Here is a 21,152-nt window from a genome sequence, read left to right as displayed (position 1 = left end):
CCTTTGAAATTGCTTTTTTGGTCTTGTAACATTGTGTTCTTTGTGTGATGGTTTGTGGTGTATTCTTGGGTTTGATGTTGCCTTTGATTCATACCTTGTATGTTGGCTAGATTCCCTGATTTTACATTTGGTGAGCTTGTAACAACATTCCTAGCTGGTTTGGAGAATTCTCCATTTTGACATTGTGTTGGATTCTCAGATTGTACATTTATTGTGTTAGACTTGCTGGAATTTCCTAGTTCTGCATTGGTTCTTTGGGCTTGTTGGGTCTGTCTGCTTTGAGAGGCTTTTGGCCAGGGATTGCTTTCCTTGTTCTTGTGCCTCTGCCCTCATGGGAAACAATGGAGGATGGCTGGGGGCACTTCTTCAGGAACCCATTGAATTGGACCTCTTAATACAACTCATTTGAAACATAGGGATTTTTTTAAGGCACCAGCAGCTGTGCTGCAAATTTGGTGTAATTTGGTTTTTTTTGTTTCTTTTAAAAAAACAGTTCTTTAGCCCTTCAGAAAGCTTCTTCACAGGGAATAGATGAATCCAAATAATATCAGAATTGCACCCCCCCCCCAAAAAAAATCCCAGATCAGAATACCAAGCCAATATTTGAAAACTGGATAACCAGGAATACTGACATTTTCCTTTTCCCTGATATTCAGATCCAAAAAAATGCCAGTTTTTTAGGTGCATATCCCTACTCTGCAATCCCAAAGATGCTACTAGCCATCTCCGGAGCCTTGAGATTTAAACTGTCACCCCAAAATAATAGCTATCATGCCATCTTCTTCATTGATCCTACATGAGAACAAAATGAGACAGGGAGACTGTCTGACTTCTCACACCCACAGAGCAACCCAGGCCCCAGAATTGGGTACTCCCTTACTGTGGGCTTGCCTGTTTCCAATCAGAGGGCATGTTCAGATCAACAACGTATGTAGAAATATTGGTGGGGGTATTTCTGACTACTACTGTTACATTTCCTAAAAATAGCTTTTTGGGTTAAGAATGAAGGAGGCCTCAAGTTTTCATTCAGAAAAATAGCAGATGCTGGCCAACACAGCAATAATATAATTTTCATCTAAAAGGGCAGGTAGGAGCACACAAAACACTCTGGATAGCTAGACATGCAAAATAATATAAAGCTTTGCTTGTACCTGTTTTCAGCTGCCTGCCCGTGTGTGTGTGTGTGTGTGTGTGTGTGTGTGTGTGTGTGTGTGTGTGTGTGTGTGTGTGTGTGTGTGTGTGTGTGTGTGTGTGTGTGTGTGTGTGTGTAAAAATTCACAAGTAATTCAAATAAGATGAAAGTTGCAATACCAAGGAATATTCTACAAGATACATTGTTTGCTCAACATGCCATAACAGAATAAAAAATGTGCTTCTCATAATGTAGGAATCTGGATATACTGGTCAAAATAATTCAACTGCGGTTTTTATTTTTAAGGGTAAACTGTAAGTTTGGATACATAAAGATTATTATAATTATAATTGTTATAAGAAGTCACTGCCAAAGGCTTTTAGGCATCAGAAGAAAGACTTACATGTTGCAAAGCCTATATTTAAAATGGACTGAATTATCTAGTAAATCCTAGCTTCTAATTTATGTTCCCAGTGAAGGTACAATTTTACAAAAATAACACTGCTATGACTATCTTTTATTACCCCACGTTTATACAATATACAAAAGGCAGAAGGAGAGTGCATAACAATGATTATTTAATGGTAGATCATAACTTAAAATAAAGGTCTAACACTGACCTGTTTATAAACAGTAAGTAATTCTTACAGAAAGATCAATCTCCTAGGTAGGCCAACAGTCTGAACCTTGAAGTCAATGAGACAGTTGTGTTAATGAGTATAGCCAAACATAAATACTCACTAATTTTTTGGAAATATTTTTGGGTATTTTGTGGTGGAAAGTGCCATTAAGTCACAGCTGACTTTCAGTGACTTTGTAGGATTTTCATGGCAAGAGATTTTCAGAAGTGGTTTACCATTGCCTGCCTCTTGTCATTTTGGTGACTTCTTAGCATTGGTGACACCTATAAAAACATTTGCCTATGCATCCACATTTGACCCACTTAATCACTGGCGTTCCTGCCTAGGGACATGGGGTACCCCTTGTCCCCGGGCGCATCGATTGAGGTCACGTGGGGGGGCGCCAAAACATCCTCCTACACAGGGAGGGATTGAGCCCTAGAAAGCAGGCACTGAAGCAGCCGACTGCTTCCAGTGGCTGTCGTAGCCCCGCCCACTCTGTACGGTGGCCTGGAGTGTCCAGGGGGTGGGGGAGAAGTCCCACTGGGCTCCCAGGAGCAGGACTGGGGAGCTCCGCCTCCCCTCCCTCTAACCCAGCATGCCTTATTCGCCTTAAATGAAGTGTGGCATGACTCAGAAGCCTTCTCCCCAGCCGGGCGCCGGCAGGCACAGGAAAAGGCAAGCTGAGCAGGGAGCCCAGAAGCAGCAGCAGAACTGAAGATGATGCTGACGTTTGTTTGGTAAACCTTCAGGGGGGGGTGACTTGTGAGAGATTTACCTGCTTAAAAGTTAATTCCCCTTGCACTGGCTTGGAGCTGTTTATCAGGCTAGCAGCCTACCTCACAGGGTTGGTGTGAGGACACAATTAGGAAAGTGGTGGGGAGAGAGCCATGCCTGTTTTGCTGGGGGTAGGAGGTGATTTGTGAGAGATGATGCTGATGTTTGCTTGGTAAACCTTCAGATGGGGGGACTCCCAGGAGGAGCATTTGCGCATGCTTAAAAGCACCTTGCACTGGCTTGGAGCTCTTTCTCAGGCTAGCAGCCTACCTCACAGGGTTGGTGTGAGGACACAATTAGGAAAGTGGTGGGGAGAGAGCCATGCATGTTTTGCTGGGGGGTAGGAGGTGATTTGTGAGAGATGATGCAGATGTTTGCTTGGTAAACCTTCAGATGGGGGATGACTTGTGAGAGATTTACATGCTTAAAAGTTAATCCCCCTTGCACTGGCTTGGAGCTCTTTCTGAGGCTAACAACCTACCTCACAGGGTTGGTGTGAGGACACAATTAGGAAAGAGAGTTGGTGGTCGTCCATATCTGGGGTGGGGGTGGGGGTGGGGGTGGGGGTGGGGGTGGGGGGGCACCAAACTCAGATTTTGTCCCCGGGCTCCAGTTTGCCTAGATTCGCCCCTGCACTTAATTGACAATATTTGCTCTCAGTGAAGTCCATGTAGCAAAAATAAAAATGGGGACTTGGGTTATTCATGAGTGAAATCTGTCTCCCCCCAACTCCCAATGCTGAGTCAATTATTTGCCGGTCAGCTTACTGCTCTCTTCCTGCCCTTCACAAAGAAATTCCCCCTATCTACCCCACTGTACCACCTTCCCTGGGTCCACTGACAGAGGGATGGCAGGGGATGGTGGCTCCCTTCCTCCTTGTCCACTCCAATACTGCCCTGCAGCCATATGTGAGACAGTGCAGAGGGATGGAGGCAGTTGCCACCTGCCTCCACTGCTGCTACTTCAGTGGGTATTTTGATGGTTGAAGAATAACAGAGGCTTCCACTCACCTCCACAACTAGGGCCTTAGCACCATTTTGGCTGAAATGGGGAAGCAGAGGCTCCCCTTCCTCCTTGTCATCCACCCACATTCCTCCAGCAAGGCCCCATCAGCAGCAGGCAGAGGAGGAGGTAACTCCCAGAGATAGTAGTCTGTACAAGCGCAGACTTTATGGAAGGGTTTTGGAATCCTCGTGCACACACTTTAAGATTTCAGACTTTTCTGCAAATTTAAGGCATCCCACAAATTTGGAGAAAAATCTCCCTTGTGTCAATGGGAGTCTTATCTACAAATTTAAGGATCTGCAGATGGGAATTAAATATGATTGTCTACCTAGCCTCCATCCATAGCATGGTCCCTAATTTTATAGTAATTTGTCTACAATGTCTCCCTTTACCTTCAGGAAATGAATGGGAACTATATTGAACAGTATGGGAAGTCCTGCCTGCAAGCAGCCTGACCCTACCTCCTGCGAAGGGGTGCCATACAGGCATAAGAGCAACACACTTCTCATTCAGAGAGTTTTGAGATCCATCTTTAGTGTTAAGCCTGGGTAGGAAGGTGACTGGCCATTTCCCCTGGGCCTAAGGTGTGCCTGGCTGGGGAATAGGCTAGCTAATCCCCATTGTTATACTAATTTAATCAGCATTCTGAGCAGATCATTACTTACTTATCATTACTTATGTGCACTCATCCCAGTAATCAGTTGGTACTAGCCCAGGCATTCTCTTGGGTCCTCACAATTCATCAAGCCTCTCCTACTCCTTTTGTTGGAACCCTGGAAAAGTGATTAAGTCTTTGCTTCTAGCTTTCCTGCTTGCTTTCCTCCTTATACTGTTTCAGGATCCATTTTGGGGTAAAAATAGTAGTACTTTAGCCATTCATAGTATGTGCGTAATCTGGATCCATGTGCTCACCCCCACTTGTGCATGGGCTCGTTCCTTTGCTTCTGGAAATGTTGGTCATTTTCCTCTTCCCTGCTGCATGTTCCTTGAAAACTGGTAATTATCACCCATCCCTGAAACTTTATCCAACTTCCTCCTTTCTCTCTTAGTTAGCTCTTGTATGCCTTGTATGCGTATGTTCATTGGTTGAAATATATTTTACTATTTTTATTCTTTAATTTAAAAATGTGATAAAAACCCTTCCAACTATACAACTGCCTGCTCCTTTGAGAGTGTTCCCCCAGGACTGTCTTGGTAGACACATGTTAAAGATCCCTAGTACCCCCTCACTCCCTGTCTCCAGCTAATTCCACCACTTAAAGTGGACACTGCCTACTTAGTGTAACACTGCCCCCTACATGTAGTCATGACCAATTGCACTTGGCAACTTCTTCCTAGCATTGTCCTATTAATGCAGGGTCCGCTATGCACTTGGCAACCTACTTCCTGAAGTATTAATTTTCTCCAGAGCTCACTGTGGCCCACACAAAAATAGTAGCAGCAGTACCAGGGAATGCCAGAGAAGGGAGAAAGGTTTTGACATCATGTTCTTTCTTCTACTCTCTCTTCCACAGCCATCTACTAAGAGATAAGCTTGAAGTCACAGCCTGTACAAATCAGCTTCCTTTAATGTCTACAGTTACTGTACATTCTTTCCTAGTCACTGTAAGCTGCACTGAAAATTAATTTATTGAAAGGTGAGATACAAATCTTTAAATAAGTAATATGGTTAATTAAGAAATCATTTTTTCTCTCATGCTATTGACTTCACTTGTTCTAGTATCAATATATAGCCAAATCTGATTACAGTACTTATAATGTTTTGTTTTCAACTTGTGAACCTTCTTATTCTTAATTGGTTGGGATCACCATGTAATTAATCCAGAATAGAGACAGCACTAACAAGGAGAGAGAAAAATGTCACTGACAGCAGCTTGTGGCAACAGTGACAACATGCTGGAAGAAATGAAAAAACTCACAAGCACGGTGTTTTGGGGAAAACTTTTCTTGTTTTGGAGAAAACATGTTTTGGGGAAAACATTTCAGTAGTTTGGGCTCAAACTTGGAACAGGATAATTAAAATCCTAGTTGCAATTATTATTTCAATGAAAATGTCATGGCTTTCTGTGGACTTGGGGTAAAGAATCAAATGCCATACACATACAATATCTAGGTGTGGACTAATGGCAGCCATTTAGCAAATCCTGCAAATGTAGGACCAGACTTTTTTTCAAATGTGTGTATAAAGTTCCCTTGAGACATATCTGGCTGATTCTACACAGGCAACATGAATGAGTTCTTATTCTTATTTTCCTTTATTGGCATAATAATACAAGTTAAATACAATAAAAACCCATTTATAACTGTTTGTCAATAACAAGACATAAAATTTTTGCTGCCGGCTCTCATTGCAATCGCCATTCAAAAGAAATTTAATTATTAGATTGTCAGCAACCTCTTCAAAGCCCATCAATAAGGGCTCTAGATATTTACTCCTAAACCTATTATAAAGGGGGCAATACAATAGAACATAAAGAATAGACTCTTCACACCCAATTCCACAGAAACACATTCTTTCATGATACTCTTCCACTGCTTCCACTATGCATAGGCACAATACCATAATTAGAGCCATCCAATATAACAGTACTGGATGGTTTCTTAGAAAGCAACAACGGCCACTCATATGTTTAAACCTTAAGAACTCTTAACTGGGTCATAATATACTATTTGAGTTCTGTCAAATGTATTAAAACTTGCAGTACTAACATATTGTTTAAGATTAACAAAATCATGCTATTCACAGTCAGTCAGTTGCTATGTGAAAATTAAATGAAATACATTAGCCTTGTCAGCCATGTGCAAAGCAGGGAAACCAGTGCTGTTATATAATATCCTCTGCCACTCCTTATAATCTCATAATTTGGAGACTCTTAGGGCTGGAGGAATTACAAAAATCACCCAGAACTAGCAAGACTTTTTTGTTTCCCATTTCAACTATATACAACGTCTCTTTAAAACGTTGAAAAAATACAACTCACAGCTCCTGTCAGCAACTCCTATATTTGCACAGAGATGACCTTATTTGGAACGTGGCAAGCCACCCTGTCAGGGCTTCTTGTTCCATTGAATACCTGCTGTGAAGTTTTTTTCTGAAATTCTTACAATTCATACAGAATCTCAGAAGTCACACATGGAGATAATTCTCAGTTGTAGATTTATTGCTGCTGCAAATGGAGAGGCATTTTGAACAGCAATGAAGCATCCATATGGAGAAGCTACTCATTGTTTCTCTATTTTCCCTTACTCCCTCCATTTCTTCTTCAGCTCCACTGGACAAGCAGCCTGAATTGACAACCTGAGCTTGTCAGTCTTTGAAGCTAAGCATTTTTACTATTTGGATGGGGGGAAAACTAAGGAACAAAGGGGTTGCTATGCAGAAGAAAGCAATAGCAAATCACCTCTGCTCATCTCTTGCCTAGAATGGCCTGTGGGTGGAGTGGTCATAAGTCAGTTGTCACTCAAGAGCATGTTCTTGTTCTCCACCAGAGGCTTTTATGACAGTTCTTTTCTTTAAAAAAAAACCACTAGTAGCCGTGTCACCATAATGTAATGAGCACTATGACAAAATAGTGATTTCCAAAAAAAATTAAGTCAACCAAAAGCTCACTGAAGCAAAGCACACTTGTGTAGAAACAACCATAGAGGGTGACTGGGCTCCATGTGAAAATACAACACTGGGCAAAGGAATTCTTCTTTGGATATAAACCGCTCTTTAATCAGAGAAATAGACCATTGCTCATGCAGCTAAAGAAGCAACAGATCTCTGTATTTTAAGATGGGCCCATTCAGTTCACCTGCCTTCACAGAGGCTTCATAGGGGATTCCAACCATCAACTGCAGTTCATCACACCAAACAGCAAACTTGCCACCACTGCGTCTCTACAAGATTTGTCTTCAGAAGAATCAGAATTAGGATCTTCCAGCTCTTTCTAGAAAAGACAGCTAAGTATGCCAGTGTGTAACCAATTAATTATTTCTCAGTCAGCACTTGGTCAGAGTTCGAGCCTTATTGGGATAATATGCATACTCCCAAGAGCCATAGTCTTGGCCCTGGGCAAACTATTCTGCTTCTTCAATAGAGGCTTAATGTGCAGGAAAAGGGCAGCTGAAGTTTTTCATGGTATGGAATATTAATAACATCACCTGGCAAATAATATCTTATTAAGTCCTTATTAAAGGAGCAAGATATTTCCCTCCTACAGGCTGCTGGCAACCTCACTTAGCACACTAACTCTCAGGACTAGGTAGGTAGGTCATAACAGCAACCGCAAAAACAACTTTGCATGCTACATTCATTGCTATTCTATTTGCAACAAGAGCCACACTTACTGTGGTTTTTTCAGTTAGAGATATGGATTGGACCAGGTGCTACAAACATTTGGTCAAATGCACTTTTGTCAAGCCATCTGGTACAAATGGTAGCAGATTAGTAATACAAAATTATAGTATACTCTATAACAGGGGTAGGGAACCTGCGGCTCTCCAGATGTTCAGGAACTACACTTCCCATCAGCCTCTGTCAGCATGGCCAATTGGCCATGCTGACAGAGGCTGATGGGAAGTGTAGTTCCTGAACATCTGGAGAGCCGCAGGTTCCCTACCCCTGCTCTATAACAACTGCACATTGTTGGTTTCTTGTTAGACTTTTAAAAAGTAAATGTTATAGATCTCGTGTTATGATCTCTGTAATACTCACATCAAATGTAATTAAAGTATAGCTGCTTAAAACCCAACCATCAGCATGCTGTGTCCACTCCAATTAGCAATAGCTTGTGCTTCTGCCTTCCACCAGCAAGAAAGAAGCTTGTGTGAGGATCTTTTGTTGAAACTGCCTACATCCAGACAAAAACCAGACAGCCTCAGTTAGCAGATCTACACAGAGATTAGACCCTCAATAGTAAATCCAGTTTAGAAAGACCCAAGTTTGGATAGCATCTCTGTGTACATTATCAAGGTATTTCCCCTCAGTGCCTCTTTAGTATTGTATTGTTAAGGGTAAATGGCTGCAGACATATCAGTTATTATCTGCCTGAGAAAAGCTGGGATCTGATGAAAAGTCAAATAGATAGAAAAAAAGAGAAAAACATGACCTACTGTGGTCATATTTCAGTGTATTGTCACTGATATTTTATTGAAACAATTCAAATGCACTGAGACTGGTATCAAAGCTATACAAACAATTGAATTTTTAAACCAGTTTTAACGATTTTCTATCATTTTTTTAAAAAACCCAGCTGATTGTAAATTTAAACTTTGCCTAAGTAGATTTCTTATCCAATCTGTTTCCCTTGAAAGTTAAAAAGTATCAAGCCAATACTCAGAACTGGAAAGTACTTTATTTAAAATTAGATAAATCTTGCCAAAAACTTGTTTCTACATTATGTGTCTGGTGAAAATAATTGGACAATCTTCATTTATCTTTCATGAATGTTATAATTGGATGGCATGGAGTAGTCGTCATTTTTGTTGCCAGCTGGATTCCTGGCTTTTCACAATTTAAGACTGCCCTTCAACATTTTGCTTTGTAGAAAATTGTACATGTACTTTGATGAATGTCAGTGCTGCTGATAGCTATATGGTATGAAACATATTCCCTCTGAACCTCAGGGTTACCAGTCCAAGTATTTTTTTGGGGGGTGGGGGGGTGGGGGGAGTTTGCAGATGATTTCTGGTACAACCTAGGGGTGATCATATAGAAGTGATAGTTTAGCATTTGCTCAAAATTCCATGGTATTTTTGAAAGTGATATGTTGGCATTGCCACAGTACTGATTTCTCCCTGATTTCCCCAGCACTGCCACCACTCAGATGAGCAATGGAATGGAGATTTGGGGCGGGGGGAGGAGGTCTCCCATCTAAGCAGAAGACCTAGCCTTCCCACTGGGTTCCCTCCTACCACATTTGTTCCCCCTTATATTGTTTAATTTTATCTATTTGTTTGCAACATTAATATGCCAGCCTGGGAAGGTCTTTGGTTTCCCCTGGTTTCTACATAGTATACCATAGAGCCCACCCTCTGAACCTGCCATTTTTCCAAGGTAAACTGTTGTCTGCAATCTGGAGATGAGTTCTGATTCTGAGGAAAAACCAGGCCCCAGCTGGAAACTGGTAACCCAAAAACCTACCAACCAGAAGACTTGACTCAAATAAAACCTTGCAAAGTATATAAAAGAAACTTACTTGAATCAGAATATCTTTGGTTTATAAACTTCAGACAAATGTCATATGATCCAAAAAGTTTTTATAAAGATCCCCTTTGATCAAAATAATATTAATATCAACAAAATGATGACTTGATATTGAATTGAAATGCTGAAAAAAAGATTTTGTTTTTACCTGGGCAGAATAATGTTTGGGTTCTGATATACGATTGTTTGAATCCAAGTACAACAACAGATGTATTACAACATTACTGTTTAAACTTGCTTCTTTAAAATATTAAAGTATTTCTTAAAATATGTTAACAGTAAAGATGATGTACCTACCACCTATTTATCAGGTGTTTGTTTATCGTTATTTCTATTTCTATTCTGCTTTTCAATACAAATTGGTTCCAAATATGGGCCATTCCGCATAGGCCAAAAACAGCGCCCCAGGCACAGTAAAAACACCATTCCTGGGGTGTAGTTGACATAGCCGTTGCCTCCAAAATGAGGCAACACCATACTTCCCCCCACAACTGGTGGGAAAACACTGTTTTCCAAATTCGCTCAATGAGCGAGGTTTTTGAAAAATAGTGTTTTGCACCTGGTACTGTGTGAATGGCACTGGGTTGGAGGCGCCACTTTTAGGTGCCTGCTGTTTTTTAAAAACCTACCATCTCTACCTGTGCAGGGACACTGTTCTCCAACCCCTAGGCATCACCATGGCCACGGGAGTGTGTCCCCTCATCCCTGCGGAGCCCCACAGGGAGAGAAGGTAGGTTTTTGAAAAACAGGAGGTGCCTCCGTGGGCCGCAGCAGCTCCAGGGCCACCCACACAGAAGCATGTGAACGGTCCCAGGGCTCTACCAGCATCATGTATGCCGTTGTGGCCCGTGCGGAATAGGCTATAGTCACCAACCTCCATCTAGTGGCTGCAGATCTCTTAAAATTACATATGATCTCCAGGGACAAAGGTCAGATCACCTGGAGAAAATAGGTACTCCTCGTTATTATACCCCATGGAAGTTCCTCTCTTCATCATACTTTACCCTCCAAACACTCTACTGTTGGTGTAAAAATATAAAATAGTTATCAGAGTAAATAATCACAGACGCTGCTGGTTAGCTTGAATACATTTTACTAAGAAAAAAAAGAAAAGAAGGATAACCTGGTAGAAAACAATTTTAAAAATCCTCTCTGATCTGAGCTACATGCTGCTTCTATATGGTGAGAAGATATGATTCCAGTTGACTTAGAACAAAGAAGGTTACAACTACCTCTCAATTGCCTACATGCTTGGAAACAAATATTCAATGGCAATATATTGATTAGACAATGACAATCAATGGGTCACTTTATTAATGTAAATAACTAGTTACTCGATGCGCCATTGGCTATGCTAATCTAGCTAAGGTTTACTAATAAACAGCATCATTAACTCTTTCATGACAGAAGAGCTGAACTTGCATATACAAATACCCCTTCTCAAGTATCAGCCACTGAAGTCATGAAGGTTCAATCTCTTCCATTCTGCTGCATCTTTCTCACAAAACTATACTTGACAACAATATGTTGGGCTTTTGATTGAATATTTTCACTCTTTGATAAAGCAATGCATGACTGGTTGTCTTCAAACAATGTTATTGGCTTTGGTTCATCTATGCCAAAGTCTATTAGTAGCTGTACAATCAACTTAAGCTCACTGCATGCATTTGCAGCAGAGATGTATTCAGCTTCAGTTGTTGATAGGGCAACTTGTGATTGCTTTTTAGTATTCCAGCTGTTCAGGATGTTTGCAATGCTTGCATTTCCTTCTTGGCATGAACTGTAGCAAGCTCCCTCTTCTTTTGTCCCAAGTGGCTGTTAGGTTCTAGTGAAGAATTTATCTTGCACGATTAGTCCAAAGAGTTCAGGAGGTAAAATTACATCCACAGGAAAAAATATTCTTTTAAAAAACTGTCTAACTCTGCCTGAGCGAATACGCAGCAGAAAAACGTCTGGATTCATAACCTTTGCTGGTGTTAAATATGAAGCAGAGTAAATAATCACAGATGCTGCTGGTTAGCATAAATAAACTTTACTAAGAAAAAACAGAAGTGAAGGATAACCTGGTAGAAAACAACAAAAAGGCCCTTTCTAATCTGAGCTACATGCTGCTTTTACATGGTGAGAAAGTGTGATTCCAACTGACTAAGAGATTTACAACTTCCTCTCAAGTCCCTACATGTTTGGAAACACATATTCAATGGCAATATATTGATTAGACAATGACAATCAATGGATCACTTTATTATTGTCAATAACTAGTTACTCGATGCCCCATTGGCTATGCTAATCTAGCTAAGGTTTACTAATAAACAGCATCATTAACTCTTTCATGACTGAAAGGCTTACATTTGCATATACCAACATCTACTACATGCTTGGACTTGTTAATGGCAGGAGAAGACCTGGATGCCAAAGAATACGATGGCCAGATCCCATAAAAGCTGATACAGGCATGAATATCAACCGGCTGAAGGAAGCAGTACTTAATCAGAAAATGTGGAAAGAGCTTGCATATCGGGTCGCCAAGGGTCGAGAACAACTGAATGGATAACATTATCACTCACAAAATCTCCATGTATTTCCCACCAAGAGCTGGCAACCCTACTTCTAAAGCAGTTCAGAAGAATCAAAAATTCAATGCAAATGTCACTTTGAAGAGGATTATTGGTGAGCTAGAATCGGACATGGCAGATTGGCTCCACTGATAGAAGCTAAAAAATAGAGGGAAGCCTGAACATATAGCCCCTTAAACAGAAAAAAAAGTAAGACCCAATCAATTTTTGTTCAAAAGGTGATAAAGGTACCTACCATGGTAATGCGCTTAAAGCCCAGGCCAGGCCCATTAGGGTTTCCAATTTCAGCTTGGGTTATTCTTGGAGGTTTGGGGATAATGCCTGAGGAGGGTAAAGTTTGGGAAGGAAGTTTAGCTGAATTGTGATGTCATAAGGTCTGCATTCTGAAGATGCCATTTTCTCCAAGGGAACTAATCTCTGTAGCAAAAAAAGAGCAGTCATAATCCTGGAAGTCTGTGTAACCCCCATGCCCAGAATGGGTTGGCCCAGAATGGGTTGACCCAGTAAGGGGTGGAGACTCAGAGCAGAAAGAGGCTGCAGGAGAGAGCTCTTTGGAGAAGACAAGGGTACCAGACTCGGACCTTGATTTCTATAAGCCCTTAACACCTTGTTAAGGGTTTCTTTTTGTGGTTGTAATGGGTGAGAGTTCTCCTGGAAACCTTCATCATGTTGCATCCTGTTCACCAAGCCCTTGGAGTCTTCAGGAGCCAACCCAGTTGCAAAGAAGAATTGGACTTGGCAGTATCAGTAGACTGTAAATATAAGGACTTGAAATGCAACCTGAACAGGACCTTGAATTGAAATGTTAAATGTTGATGTTTAATGTTATTTGTAAAGAGGAGTAAACTGTTTTGTTTAAAATTTAGTTCTTTGCAACTCCTTCCAAGTTCTGCCCCACAGAACCCACAGTTAGAGGTTACATCTGCATTTCGAGCATGGTAACCCTAGGCTTATCTTTTCTGGAGGTTGGTAAAGTATTTCCTGCCCTCCATTCTTGGGCTTTTTCGCACACACTGTATGTTGCAGATCTGGCATGTGAGGTCGTCGCCGTATCACACATTTGTTTGCACACACTTAAGCCGAAATGTGTCCCGACCCCCTTTCTGTTCCACATTCCAGCCGTTGTTCTGCATTTTTCCTGTCGCTCGATACTTGTGCAACTTTCTTGGAAAACGCAGTTTCCCCCCAGAATTTGGTGCCTAGTTGCGAAACAAAAGTGGAGCGAAAGTGGATCAGGCGGCAGCGAGGGTTTACGCCCACCGTGTGACGAGATTTGATCTATCCAATGGGAGTGCGACGGGGCGTTCTTGCTGCGCGCGCACATTCCTTTGTTCCTTTTGCATCTCACTCGACTTCCCCCCCTCGTCCCTTTCAGTCGTGTAAGCCTTGCAGCTCGACCCAACAAGAGAGAGAAAGAGACACACGCAGTGAGGAGGGTTGGGGGACAGGGGTGGGGAGAGCCTTTAGTTCTTCCAGCCTTGTAAGATGTTCACCACCTGGCTCAACATGCAGCTTCCAGGAACCGCACACAAGCACAACCTTGACAATCAATCCAATGAGGGGTGTGCGGAAGAGCAGGCAGAAGGCGAAAGCGCCTGGTCGGAATAAAAGTAAGCGAGCGGACTCATCCTGCAAGCGGCCAGGAAGGAAGTGACAGGAGGCGAAGGGGAAAAGAACAGCTCACAGGCTTTGTAACATCGCGGATCGGAGGCAGGGAGGGGAAGAGAGGCAGGGAGAGGAGGCTTCAAAACTCCACGCCCGGCGAAGCTGCTCTTCCTTCTTGTCCTCCCTCCTCCTCCTCCTCTCCTTCTTCTTTTCTCTTTCTCTCTCTCTCCCTCCCACAATCCCAAACGAATGACTCTCTCCTGCCGAGCTGGAGAAATGATTAGTTTCACTCTGCAAAAAGGGGGCGGAATCACATCCCGAAAGCGTTTTAATAAAACAAACAGAGAGCCCAGCTCGGAGCAGCAGAGCAGGGAAGAGGTGGCGGCGCTCCTCTTCCCCTTGCCCCTCTGCAGGCTAAACGAGATTGATAAATTACTCCACTCCCCGACTTTAATTATGTATATGGTATGCAGAATAAATCACCCAACATCAGGCACCTCAATCAAGCACTTTTTAAATGATAATTGCATCTTGGCTGAATCAATCTTGCCATGCCTGACATTTTGCTAATTTTAGTTTTTTACCGGGGGGGAGGGGTAGGAGAGTTGGAGGGATGACATATGCCACGGAGCAACCTTTATTCTACCCAAGCCAAAAGATCGTGGCGTTAAAATAAGAATGTGAATCTCGTGCCCCTCCCCTTCTCCCCCCCCCCCGCAGAGAAGGTAAGGGATGCGGGGGGGGACGCTCAGGATCTCTGATGGTTGACCCGTCCGGGGTGAAGTCTCGGGCCAGAAACACAACCAGAAGAAGCAGCTCTGTCTCCTCTGTGTCAGGAGGCATGGCGACCTGATGGCTTTCCATCTGATATTATGCCCACAAAGCAGTTCTGTAGCCAAAGCGGGGCACAACTGGTGAGGGAAACCTCCTAACCAGGTAGCAATACCTCGGTTCCTTGGTAACGCGAGAATCCTTCGAGGGCTCACTTTATATATAAAATGGAGACGTAGATCACGATCTCAATCAACGCGAGATGTATTGAGCTAACGGCGGACCAATCAGGGTTTTCACTTCCGCTTCCACGTCCACGATTCTCATCGTGACAATGAGATAGCAACGCCTCCTACAGGTGACGCGAAAGCGAACGCTTTAGCCCACCTCGGGACCGCTTCCAGGACTGCTTGGCGCCAAGAAGCCTAATCATCAGATTCTGCCGCTTTGCCACTGCATTCCTCGAGGGATGCAAAAACATGGGGAGTTGGGCTTGAAGCAAGCCGGAAGATCGCGATGACTACAGGGCCATAATGCGGAGATGCCATCGAGCGATCATCTAAAACTACATTAAAAAAGGTTAAAAGGAATCAATGCGGTTCGCTTTTATTCTGGAACAAAAAGCGTTTGCGAAAACGCCCCATGACACCTGAATATGGAACTGGAGGAAGTAGCTTTAATTAGAACTTGTGAAAATCTTTTCATTTATAAGGAACCACCTTCTATTATGTTTGTACAGCTATGAAACTGTCTTTACTGGAAATGACCCAGTAACACAGTGGTTGGGGGTGTGCATAGACTTTCCTGTGCATGATGTTATTGCATTGGGTTACACTCTATAATTTTCCTAAAACTCTGAGGTTAAACCATAGATTGAATATGTGGAGTGTCACCCTGATGTTACCATTTTGTACATTGAGTAATCTTGTAAGTCAATGAAACACTGGGAAGCTCCATTCACCCCACCCCACCCACCCCCACCCCCACCCCCACGCACACACACACTGGTCTGTGAAGTGGCGGTGAGGAATGAGGGAGGGGGGAATGCTAACCAATGTACTCCAAACAGTAAGAGTGAGTGAGACGTGATTCCCACCACTTTATGGAAATGATTCAAATCAGGATTGTCACTGACAGCCAGAATAGCGTAAGAGCAGTAGCTTCAGTGTCTTTGTAACCTTTACTATTAAAAGCCAACAATGTTTTACTCAGAGCAGAAGGGCAATTGAAATATAAACATTATGTATTCCAAAGGAGAATTAATGGTGGGAAATTAGCCTACAGGCTTGATCCTTCAAATATCAATTTACTACACAGACTTTTCTAATCATCTTATTGTCATAGAAGATCAATTCCATAACACTTGTGATCAAAGCATTGTGCTGGCTGTACGGTCATGTCTGCACTGTGAGTGAACTCTTTTTCTTTTTGGTGCACTGCTATGATTGAGTTGGTCCTGAGAAGACATATGTCATCTGCTTCTCCAGTTAGAAGAGGAATTGCGTTGTGCATTCACATTGCTGTGGGGGTACACCAGAACAGCTGGATAGAAAATGAAAAGGGATGAACAATCAGGATTTCCAGTTTTCCCTTGCCTTTATGTTTGGTTTGCTTTGTTCTGCTTTTTGCATGAATTGCTCATTTTCCATGTTTCTGGATTTCCCACAAAGTATGATTGCATTTACACACCTACACCAATCAGAATGTAGAAATATGATTAGAATTATGCTCATGTCTATTTTTATTGTAAATTTTTCATAAAGCTTATTGTGCATATTCTAACCCAGAAATTCAGAAAGAGTAGAGATGTCCATTATCATGTCATTAGATTTTCTGGATTTTTTTTTCTGATTCTGAGGTGCAGGAAGCTAAACCAGGGATTCCCCTCCCTCCTTATCCTTAGGTTTGTATAAGCATTTAAATATTGGGGACACCCTTGAAATTCTTGCATAATGGGGGATGCAGGCATCTTCTTTCCAAGGTTATGGCACCATTTCTTAAAACACGACAAAGACCCTTCAACTGGATAAAGCTTTGCAAAGACAATTCTTCTCCTTGCTAGTGATACCATTAGTCTTTCATGGAACTGTTAGTACTTATTGAGTAATGTTTTGAATTGGTCCATGCTTTGTCACAAAGATTGTTCATGTCTTAGTAAACAATCACTAAGCAGAACAGAAATATAAATAACAAAGGAACTATCAAGGAAAAATTGAAACCACACTCCTTACTCTCATTCAGCAACACTGTAATTCATCTTTTTATTTACATTATTCTCCCCTCCCTTTGGAGGACATATTGATCAAGTTTTTCTCCCCAATGGAGACCCAAAACAGTTTACAACACAAAAAATCCAGAAACAAACAGGAAAGGAAGACCTTCTGGGTAAGTCAGCCTTACCTATGTCTGCTAGGAGATCTATCAGTGAGCTCTAGGCTATGACCTAGGCTAAGAACTCAATGCTGTGAGCACACCAAGGATTAAAGTATCCTTACACAGAGCACTGAGGAGAGCAACCTTAGTGGGAGGGTATCCAGCTGCTAACTACCAGAGGATTTCCTAATTAATCCCCTGTACAATTCTCATTCTCTTCTGACATTCTGATGAAAGAGACAAACCAATTTTTCAATAATACAAAAAGATGCTCCTACAAACAAAACTTCTAGATTGATATTTGAACAGTAGTCTTGCTGAAAAGGCTAGTATAGCTCAGATATTGGGAAGCTCCTAAAAATGAACATCTATACAAGCGCTTAATAATTTACACCCCATAACAGTGGAATACAGATGTTGGCTTGCCTTAGTATGAATGATACTGGGCAGAACATGCCATCTGGGCATGTGTTCTAGCTTAAACATATCAGGTTGGGTACCCATTAGAAGCCTCAAACCAGTGCAAGAAATGCCTCATCCAGATATTGTTTTAGGTGTCTATCATGTTGGAAGTTTACAGAATCTTTTAACGGAGGAAACAATAACTCCTAACATGACAGCATTCTTCTCTAACCATATCATAGTTATAGTTTTGTTTATGGTTGCTTTTGTTAGTGTTATTTAGAAATGATGCCATTGTAGATTTTTTAAAGACGTTTCATATTTTCAAAGAAATATGCTTTGAGGTGCAGCAGCAAAAATATTTTTCCTTACAGAAGTGTGCCTGAGGTTTCCTGGTTTGCTACAGTTATCCATGCTTTAGTAATATCTAGAATAAATTACTATAATCCATTTAAAGCATCAAAAATACAGTGGTTAGGCAGTCCCATCCTGTGTGGGGGTGAATCCACTGTTGGGAGCAGTGCAGGGCTGCACCAGTGGATTGGCTCTTCCCGGGGCACTTACCCTAGTGGAGGAGTGAATGGGAGGGCTACAATGTTGTACACTGCACCAGTGTCCCTGAAACCCCGCTGCCAGCATAGTGGAGGCAGTCCACAGGTGTGGCCTGGGGAGGAGCCAACACTACTGAAGCAAGCCTTTATTGGCATAGAAGGAGCCAACACTAGTTGGCTTTCTCTGGGCCATTGCCCCCATTGCACTGGTGGCCAAGGCTTCAAACTTAAGCCACCTTTTTGGTGGCATAACACCATAAAGCCCAATGAGGGCTTTCTGGCAGTGGGTAGGCTTATTTGTGTTTTTTATCTTCCCCGTGCTGCTGGAAAGCCCGCTTGGGAGTGGAAGGTTAGTATGACTGTGGTGCGGTGTGTGGGCACCCTGCTGTTTGGATAGGGCTGCCCAACTCCCTAAAAATTAACAGATTTTACTACTAGGTAAAGAATTTAACTGGTTTCTAGTATATTCCTAAGCTCAGCTTGTACAAAGCCATAATTGGCTTAGAACCAGGCTATCAGAAAAAGTGTGTGTCCCTGAATGAACTTAGTTGTCCTGGAAGATCATCTTATGATGGAGTTGTGGCTCAGTGGTAGAATATCTACTTTGCATGCAGAAGGTCCCAGGTTCAGTCCTCAGTATCTGCAATTAAAAGGATCAGGTAAAACATGACATGAAAATCTCTACCAGACACATTGGAGAGCTTCAGCCTGTCAGAGTAGGCAACACTCATCTAGTTGTACCAATGTTCTGACACAGTGTAAGGCAACTTCTGACTCAATATAATCAACTTCAAGTGCATGCAGTAGATAGAGCACTAAGACATGGGGCCAGTTTGATAGTGGTAATGAAAAGTAATATTTATAAGCATTGAAAAGGTAAAACAGCTGAGACCTACTCAGAAAAACCTAGAATTCCTTTTATATTAGCATATCAGGCTTTTGCCTTTAATTATTAAGAAAGCATTAGTGTCTAGAAGCAGTATCACCATCACACTCTGAGGAATTTTCCTTTTTAAACATTTTTTGTAACATCAGTTTTTGTTAAGAGTTCTAATAAGCTCAAAAGCTCACACTCTGTAATGTGTCACGGCCCTAATACAAGGTTTCTGGTTTTTTGGTCTTCACTTCCTTATCAGTATAACAGTGGTTTACGCCATCTAGTGGTAAGAACAGCTAATCTCTAAATCAGAGTTGGCCTCAGCAATGCCATCTTGTCTTCTTATCTATCCAATTACTTTGGACACTTTGAGGCCAATTAGAAGATGGTTCACCTGATGTCCTGGCAACCCACTGTGTTCCCAGCACTGGTTAAGGGAGCTCCAGGCAACTGTAATACAAACCCTGTTGCTATAATCTACAAGTGAAGCTTCAAAGATAACATCAATATTTAAAAAAAACTGGTTATGGGCAATAACTGAATGGTAATTATGAGAACAGTACATAATATATAATTGATCTAAAAGAATGTCTTTGAAAATTACTGAATCTTTAAACAATTAGATCAATTTTTCATTACTTTTATAAAGATCCTTGGTTGAGCACTTTTTACTCTTTGGAGATTAGCATCTAACTGTCCAGCATATTTTTTTAGATCCAAACTTCTTCCAAAAAGCTCAAGGGCAGCATACATGATCCTCCTTTCCTGCATTCTGCCCTCACAACTATCTGCAAGGTATATTAGGTAAAGTGAAAATGTGAAAAGTCCAGGATAAGCCAGCAAGTTACATGGCAGAAAGGGAATTTGAACTTGGAGCTCCCAAGGGAAAGGGCACAGAAGTTTGGTGTTTTGAGATCTCAGACATGCCTTGATACTGCATAGGCACTGAATGGGCTGTTGCTGATTCCAGTCTTGTTTGCTTGGAGAAATGCATTTACTGAATTTACCAATCCTTGTTCTAGATAATCTAAGTGATTCCATGGAGTCCACTTTCCTAACAGTGCGATGTTTACAATACAAACATGGTTTTTACTACATATACTCTAGTACACCATGCCTAAGTGGGATTTCCAGCTCAGGTTTGGGAAATTCCTGGAGATGTGGGGGTGGGACATGCAGAGTGTGGGGCTTCAGGAGTGGAGACATCTCAGCATAGTATAATGTCATATAGTTGACTCTACAAAGCAGTCATTTTCTTGAGAACTGATCTCTGTAGAATGGATATCAATTGTATCTCCAGGGAGTCCCTATGTGGAGGTTGGCTACCATATGCCTGAATGCACAAGGAAAACAAAATTGTACCTACCTGCAACTGTTGTTCATTGAGTTCTTCTGTACAGGCACACAAGGGGACTGCACAGGCCAGCCATGAGAACTGACTAGAAGTCTTTGAAAAGCTTCAGAGTGATGGAGAGCTCCCCAGCCTCCCCTCTGGAGCAAAGAGCATTGAAATGGTCTCATCCAAATAGCCCTGCCCAAATGGTCACAAGAAGGTGAAAGGGAGTTCTCCCTTCAGTGTTGACCTTTAAGGCCCTTCGCGGCCTGGGCCCTCATACCTTCAGGACCATCTGACCCCATATGTCCCAGATAGGCTTCTATGTTCTGCAGAGGCAAATCTACTGGTAGTCTCTTGCCCCTCAATGATGTGGCTAGCCTCTACCCAGGCCAGGACTTTTACGGCCCTGGCCCCTGCCTGGTGGAACACTCTTCCTCCAACTGTTAGGGCCCTGCAGGACCTTGGGGAGTTCCGCAGGGCCTGTAAAACTCCCTTTGGGGAGGCTGGCCATGGAACTGCTGCCGCCCCCCATGACCCCCCTCTGATTTCATCTGTACCATTCTCGGCCTCTTGCCAAGCCCCCTCCTGAGCGTGGGATCGGGCACCACCAACAATTTTTGTGTGTTGCTGCTACTGTGTTTTAAAATTTTAATGTTATATATATATATTGTCTGTTGCCTTTTTGGCTTTATTGTTCACTGCTCAGAGCCCTTCAGGGGTTGGGCGGTATACAAACATTAATTAATAATTAATTAATAAAACACCTTGAAGATGATCTGGAATTCCACCAGGAGCCAGTGCAGGTGGCGCAGTACGGGGAAGATGTGATGTCTAATAGAGCCACTTGTAAGAAGACAAGCCGTCGCATGCTGGACCAATCATCAACTGAGCAATCACTCCATACACTCGCCCCTTCTCTCTGGAGTTTGTCTTTGGT

This window comes from Sphaerodactylus townsendi, linkage group LG06 (genome assembly GCF_021028975.2).
Source record: "Sphaerodactylus townsendi isolate TG3544 linkage group LG06, MPM_Stown_v2.3, whole genome shotgun sequence".
NCBI lineage: Eukaryota > Metazoa > Chordata > Lepidosauria > Squamata > Sphaerodactylidae > Sphaerodactylus > Sphaerodactylus townsendi.
The sequence above is the reverse complement of the archived record's forward strand: the minus strand, read 5'-3'. Positions refer to the sequence as shown.